The sequence below is a fragment of the Tachyglossus aculeatus genome, chromosome 2 (genome assembly GCF_015852505.1).
Source record: "Tachyglossus aculeatus isolate mTacAcu1 chromosome 2, mTacAcu1.pri, whole genome shotgun sequence".
Lineage (NCBI taxonomy): Eukaryota > Metazoa > Chordata > Mammalia > Monotremata > Tachyglossidae > Tachyglossus > Tachyglossus aculeatus.
The window spans coordinates 56,061,539-56,069,082 of record NC_052067.1 but is presented as its reverse complement, the minus strand read 5'-3'; the positions used below and the strand labels follow the sequence as shown (position 1 = coordinate 56,069,082).

General features: G+C 51.2%; 1 long non-coding RNA gene across 2 annotated transcripts; it reads right to left on the bottom strand.

Moving 5' to 3' along the window:
• Positions 1–288: 288 nt before the first annotated feature.
• LOC119919482 lies at positions 289–5,155 on the bottom strand. Of its 2 annotated transcripts, XR_005447694.1 has the most exons (4): positions 5,121–5,155; positions 2,255–2,353; positions 1,511–1,611; positions 289–1,121 (listed from the first exon to the last, which is right to left on the bottom strand). It is a non-coding gene; the product is annotated as an uncharacterized LOC119919482 (long non-coding RNA). The 2 variants fall into 2 exon arrangements; XR_005447693.1 differs by lacking the exon at positions 5,121–5,155 and having other exon boundaries at positions 2,255–3,029.
• Between the last annotated feature and the right edge of the window lie 2,389 nt (positions 5,156–7,544).

The following is a 7,544-nucleotide window of genomic DNA, read 5'->3' as shown; positions in this document are numbered from 1 at the left end:
CTGGTGGGTAGACTGACTGGTAGCCACTGGAGATTTTTGAGGAGGAGAGTGACATGCCCAGAGCCTTTCTGCACAAAAACTCAAGACTTCCACCCCCTTACCCGGCCCGGGTGACACTGAAGGAATGAGATATGGGGGTGGGGAAGGAGGAGTGGGAGTTCTAGCCTGCCAAACTACAACTTAGAAGCTGGTGACCTGCCTCTGCTTTGAGTACACAGCTGGTCCCCGCTGACTGAGAACCCTTCTGTGGAGCAGGTCAGCTGCCACTGGCTCAAGGAGACTCAGGTGTGATGCAACACACAGACATTTTATTCCATACAGACACATGTGGCCTGACAGAGGCCAAGCTGCCAAGGGGACAGGAAGAGGGAAGGAGGGGGCCAGACTGTGCCATTTCTTTGGGTAGCGTGCCACGGGAAACCACTTTGCACCTTCCCACTTTGCTACTGATGCTCCCCTCCCGTCATTCGGCTCCTCCAGGAGAGATGGATGACACACAGCAGTCGCACACACATCCACGCAGGTACACACACACCCCCGACTATTTCTGTCCCTGGACCCCGCTCCCCCTGGGGCACCCCCCTCGGGCGGGCAGGCGAGTCTGTACTCTTGAAGCCAGAGCAGGGGCAGATCACTTCAGATGGACGGACCCGGAGGAAGCCGCTCTGTCTACAGAATTAAGGGCCCCAGGCAGCTTCACCCCAAGTCTGGAGGTCCATCGTCAGAGCACCTGTCCCGAACCCTTGGCCCCTGTTTCCAGAACCCGTCACCCCGTCCAAAGAGGGGCGGCCCCCTCACCCTGATCTGGTCCCGACACTCGTTCTCACACCACAGTCACAAGAACATCCATCACTTCCAGGAATTGCCAGAGATGCGTGTGGAACCCTTGATGCAGTGTTTGACCCTTGACCCCTACCCAAAGGAAATGGCATTGTCTGCAGGAAGGGGATACAATCGTGGTATGGGGGTGGGATAGAGTGGCCATGGGGGGGGGCAGCTCGGTGCCAACCGACGCCCTCACGGGCGGGCCGGTGCGGTGCTGGTGGCATCCCGAGAGTGGCCGGCCGGTCCTCCGTCGTCCAGGGGTCCGAAGGTCCGGTTCAGGTCAGCGCCGCGGCTTCCTGGGGAGAGATGTGACCGTTGATTGAATGATGAGGTGTGCCCCAGGTCGCACCCAGGGAAGAGTGCCGGCCCATCACCGTTTAGGCGGTTGGAGGGGAGAAAGCGTGGATGGGTCCCCGACAGGGAGCCCGGGCCTCGCAGCAGGAAGTTGGACATTGGATAGGAGCCAGGCCAGGGGTCACTCCCAGGCCAGCTGGGACTCGGTCACTGCGTGAAGTTATGGATGATAAGAATGCAGTGGATTGAAGCAGGGATAAGGATCCCTTCACTATACACTCAAGTACTCAGTACAGTGCTCCAGCCCTAAGTGCTCCATAAACACCATCGATTCCTCCCACTGGCCCGAAACAGAGCCCCAACAGCCCCAGGCCTAGAACGTGACACTCACCTTCCTGTCTGTCCGCACCCCGACGTCCTCGGAGAGGTAGGGATGGATGAGGGGGCCAGGTCTCCCGTGACGCATCAGGGGCTCAGGCTCCTGCACTGGTCCTAAGGATACACCACTTGTCAGCTGTGTGACTTTGGGCAAGTCACAACTTCTCTGTGCCTCAGTTACCTCATCTGTAAAAGGGGGATCAAGATTGTTAGGCCCTTGTGGGACAACCTAATTACCTTGTATGTACCCCAGCGCTTAGAACAGTGCTTGGCACATAGGGAGCGCTTAACAAATATGAACATTATTATTATTATTATTATCATCATCACCTAGTCAGGCCACAGGGCAATCTTACTCTGCCCCCCTGCTCATGGCAGGGGGTACTGGCTCCTGTGCCTAGCTTCATCTGTGTCCTCACCCCTCCACTGGACTCATCCCTGCACGCTCACAGGAGAGAGCAGAGAGGAAAGGGAAAGGGAGGGAGAGAGGGAGAGAGAGAGAGAGAGAGAGAGAGAGAGAGAGAGAGAGAGAGAGAGACACACACACACACACACACACACACAGAGACACACACACAGGAAACCCCCTTTGAGACAGAGCGGCCACCACTTACCCTCGCTGCAGAGGAAACCCTGGCTGGCTTAGCCTGGGTGGTCCGGCCTTGGGGTGAACAATCTAGGGTTCCCCCGACAGTCTCGGCCGCTGCAGACCCTCTTCCCAACACACCCACCCACACCCACTTCCCCAGTGTCTCACCTCTGAAAGGGCTGGTCTGGAAAGCTTCTCCAGGGAGGCAGAAATAAGTTGGGCTTCTCCATTTTCTCCTCATGCAGCCAAGGCCCTGAAAATTACTGACTAGAGGGGAAACAGGCATTAGCATAAAGAAATAAAACCACGGATATGTACAGAAGTGCTGTGAGGCTGGGAAGAGGGATGAATAAAGGCTGTAAGTTAGGGCCATGCAGAAGACAGCTGAAAAAAAGGAAAGAAGGACTGAATCAGGGAAGGGCTCATGGAGGAGATGAGCCTTATCCAGCCCCAATCTGATCCTTCAGGCTTGTTCCTCTCCCCTGCTCCAAGTCTGGTCGGACTTGAGAGACACCACACCCCGGCCTCTTTGGCCAACTAGGTGTCGAAGACGCAGTACCTGCCCACTGGGAGTTCACAATCTATGTCACTCGGTCTGTCAGTTGACAGGATTTGACCTCCTACTGTGTGCAGAGCACTGTACTAAGCCCTGGGGAGCATACATTATACAGATTTAACAGACACCAGCCCTACCCAAAACAAGCCTAGACACGGAAGCATGGACATTGGAAAAGGCAGTACAGACGTTTCGAAGAGTACATAACATAAATGGACCCTGCTCTTAAGAAGCATCCAATCTGTGAGACATTAAAGCTGAGGTACACAGGCGGAATGGCACGTACACAGTTGGTACATGAAGTGACGCATGCTGAATGTAACGTAAGGTCCAATCGGCAGTACGAGAAAATTCACCACAGAGGACATGAATAGAGTGAAACATGGCATTACTGCATTAAGACATCAATAGTGTTTACTGCACGCTCTTTGATGGAGCGCTGTACCAAAAGGAGGATTGGGGGGGGGGGGGGAGACCTCGATTGTTAAGGACAACCATTTCAGTCACTTGCATTTGTCCAGCACTTTCCATGGGCCAAGCACAGTATCACAATCAGAGTCCCCGTTCGTTATGAGCTTACAACTTAAAGGAGAAGGCAGATAGATATATTACACTCATTTATGCCATGAGGCATTGGGGAAGGAGTCACCTGGAAATACTTTACAGATTAGGTTCCAACTCAAGAGAACATTTACACTCTCACTCAGTTTCCCAGGCACTCAGTGCAGTGCTCCACATTTACCAAATACTCAATGAATACCAGGGATAACTCAGCTTCTGCTGTTACACCAGCACTTGTGTTTGTGGTGCTGTGGGTCAATCCCCCCTGTTTGAGCACACAGCACTAAGATACTTGTGAGAGTACAATTTAACGACAGACACATCCCCCTGCACAAAACGAGCTTCCAGGCTCCTCCACACAGGTGGGTAGGGAACCCCAACTCAGTGCAGGGTTTTTGAGGCATCGCAGTAGAGTCCCACAGGGGCTCTGTCTTGGGGTAGAGGAATTGGAAGCCCCCAAAGAGAGTCCCCAGCCAGCCAGCTGGGGTCGGCGCAACCTTGCCCTCAGAGGGGCTTCCTGTTTAAGAACCCCTGAGGGGCACACGACAGTAGTGCCACCCCACCCCTCTTCGCTCGGCGGGTCTCGGTTCCTGCCCCAGGGGGCTCAAAGTCTAAAACCATGATACCGACGCCGAATCAAGGAAGGATGGCGGAGGGTGGTGGGAAGGTTACCAGTGGATGGGGGCTGGATGTGCACCCCCTCGGAAACGACAAGGGGGCTCGTGAGCCTTGTAGAAGGAACTCAGCACCTTCCACATTACCCCAGGCGCAGAGTCCCATGCGGCGAAGGACACTGGCCTTGATGACTTTATAGTTTGGTAGGAAATCCTACCTAGCTAGGAGCTGGCAAGAGCACACGGAAGAGGATACAACGACAGACACACACAGTAACAGTACGTACCCCATGGTTTCTGCCCCATCCCTTTCTCCCCCGACAGAAACCGTCAGCTTTAGACACAGAGCATAAAGACAAAACTTCATAGCATCACAACCCCTCAACTTCCTCTATTCCAGAGGTATTTTGTTGTCCCGAATCAAATCACCAGGTATGGCAAGGCTAAACACCAAAATCATTTCTGAATCTTCCATAAAAAAATCACAGCACCCGCAAACCACCCCCTCACCCATGTAGTCAACATCAATTAGCCCAGCCTTAAATTGCCCAGCAAAGCATCAATCCAAGTCAGTTCTGAGCCAAAATCAACCTAATAGCCCCACCAATTCAATAATTGACAATCACCCAAACACTTCTACAATGCTTCACACACCATAAACACTCAATAAATACAACTAAATGAATAAAAGATAAGATAACCAAGGGACAATCACAAGCCCAACTCACCAAACCACGGACAGGAAGCCAACTCCACGGGGCACAAAATGAAGCACAAAATGAAGCACGAACATACGCACAGCCCTCTGGGCTTTAAAGGCACGTGGGAGGCAGAAGGCTATTAAGGAGAAGGGGATTTGCAGCTGCCCATCGTTAAAAGGATTTGGAAGAGCAGACTCAATTATAGACACCTGCAACCCATTTAACATTCTCCTTGAGTAACGAGTCTAATGCTCCTATGGTGCTTTCCCGGCGCTTAGTACAGTGTTTTGCATCCAGAAGGGTATTGAATAAATAGGAACAAATGAATCAATCGCTGAAACAATGAATGAACTCAAGCTTTTCACTGAGGCTTCCCCAGTTCCCAGGCCCCACAGTCCCCTCCGCTCTGTATCTCTTTTTCCCTTTTTGTTGCCTTTTTAATGCTATTTGTTTAGCACTTTCTACGTGCCAGCCACTGGGCTGGGCCCCACGGTGGATACAAGATAATAGGGTTGGACACGGTCCCTGTTCCATGTAGGGCTCGCACTCTCGATTCCCCATTTTACAGATGAGGTGACTGAGGCCCAGAGAAGTGAAGTTACCTGCCCAGGTCGCACAGCAGACGGGTGGCAGAGTCACTCTTGGAACCCAGGTCTTCGGCCTCCCGGGCCCGGGCCCTTTCCACTAGGCCACACTGCTTCTCTCCTCCCTGCTTCTGTCCCATTTGGCTTCCAGGGAAGGACTGTTCATGTACAAAGTAGGTAGAGGAGGCCAAGGTTTGGGGGGGCTCAACCCAGGGGCCTGGGGAGAGTGGAGGGAAAAGGCAGGGAAGGGGTGGAGAAGACAGGAAAGAACGGGCAGTCAGCTTTAGAACTGGCCACTGAGGTGACCACGGATTGCCCTTGCAGATCTTGTACCAACCAAAAATGATAATGGTATTTTTCAAGGGCTTGCTATATGCCAAGCACTGTACTAAGTGCTGGTGCCCAGGGTGTCACATGTCTCACGGAACACTTTCTTAGGCTATTTGTTAAGCGCTTACTATATGTTCAACACTGTTCTAACTGTGGGGTTAGATACAAGTGAATTAGTTCAGACACAGTCCCTGTCCCAGGTGGGCTTCACAGACCAACTAGGAGAACCGAGGCCCAGAGAAGTGGAGCGACTTGTCCAAGGTCACACAAAGGGCATTTGGCAGAGCTGGGATTGGAACTCAGGTCCTTTGACTGGCAGGCCCGGGCTCTTTCCACAAGACCACGCCGCTTCTCGGAAGTCCGTTTCTATCTTGGGGCGTTTCTCCAGTGGCGTTCCCCTCTCCAGTTCCTGGGAGCACGGGCACTGCTTCCGCTCTGCTCCCTTCTAGACTGTGAGCCCGCTGTTGGGTAGGGACCGTCTCTATATGTTGCCAACTTGTACTTCCCAAGCACTTAGTACAGTGCTCTGCACACAGTAAGCGCTCAATAAATATGATTGAATGAGTGAATGGAACCCTGCAGTCGGAGTAAAGGAGTGGAGGGAGGCTGGGCACGGAAAATAAAAGTGGTGGACAGGAAGGCGTTCGGTCCTGACCCGTACCACATTGGCCGGGTCGACTGAGAATCGGATTAGGTGAGGGGTCAGATCGGACAAATGGCCGGTCTACTGGCCACCTTGTCTGTGGGCCTGTGACTCGCCCGAGGACACCCAGCAGCTCTGCCGTGGTTTTCTCCGGCCTCCTGTCCCAGAATGTCTTGGGGTTGGGACATGCCACACAAGACCCCTCAAGACATACCCATAGAACAGGTTTCCAGTTTTAGGGTGCAGAGGAAGGATTGAGTTGCCACATGTCTGCTGTGTGACCTTGGGTAAGTCGCTCCACTTCTCTGGGCCTCAGTTACCTCATCTGTGAAATGGGGATTAAAACTGTGAGCTCCCCATGGGACAGCCTCTGGGTCCAGCCTCATTACCTTATATCTACCCCAGAGCTTAGAACAGTGCTTGGTACATAGGAAGTGCTTAACAAATACCACAGTTATTATTATTATTAGAAGTCTAAACAGCAATGTTCAGTCTTTATTCATTCATTCATTCATATTTATTGAGGGCTGTGTGCAGAGTACTGTACTAAGCACTTGGGAAGTATGTGCCAAAACCCATCTCAGGCTCATCACATCACCTTCCACGTTTCTTCAGATAAAAAGCAACCAGGATGCACCTAAGATCTGAGCAATGACAGCTCACTGGTTATGGTCAAAGTGGTAACAGATTTAACTCTGACTAAACCAGGACAATTTTGGATGAAAGTGCCTTCTAGGAGGGTACAGAGACCCTGGAAATTCAAAGAAAGCGAAGCTGAAAATGGAATATTATAACATGGTGTAAACCTGACCTTGGAAAATACAGAGGTAACCCTGTATTGTAAATCAATGCCATAAAGCTTCTCATGCCTTAGAGATGTCGCTAAAAGATGCCTCTGATGATGGTTGGAAACCGTGAGGAAGAAAATGTAGAATCAAGGGATAGCCTCTCGACTCTAAGCTCATTGTGGCCAGGGAACATGTCTGCTTGTTCTCTTAATAATAACAATTATTATTATTATCATTTTTATTATGGTATCTATCCCAGTGCTTAGTACAGTGCCTGGCACATAGTAAGTGCTTAACAAATACCATAAAAAAGGGCTATAGACTTGCACCAGGAAAAAACAAACACAGCAGCCACAGCAATGTAGCCTTTAACCTGGAAGCAGTGTGTATCCTCTGGCACACAACAGCAGCTGTGCTTGGCATATATTAAGTGCTTAAATAGACCACAGTTACTATCATAATTATTATTTTTATAAGGGACAGGCTCCAATCTATCAACATTCAATAAATGAGCGGTATTTACTGAGCATTTACTCTCGGTCAAGTACTGTATTAAGCAACTGGAAGAGTCCATAGGAGTTAATAGATAAAATCCCTGATCTCAAAGGTCAGCCACTTGCCATTTGGGGTCCTTTCAGCCTTAACTGGCCACTCTCCGAGAAGAAAAGAGAAGAGGCATCT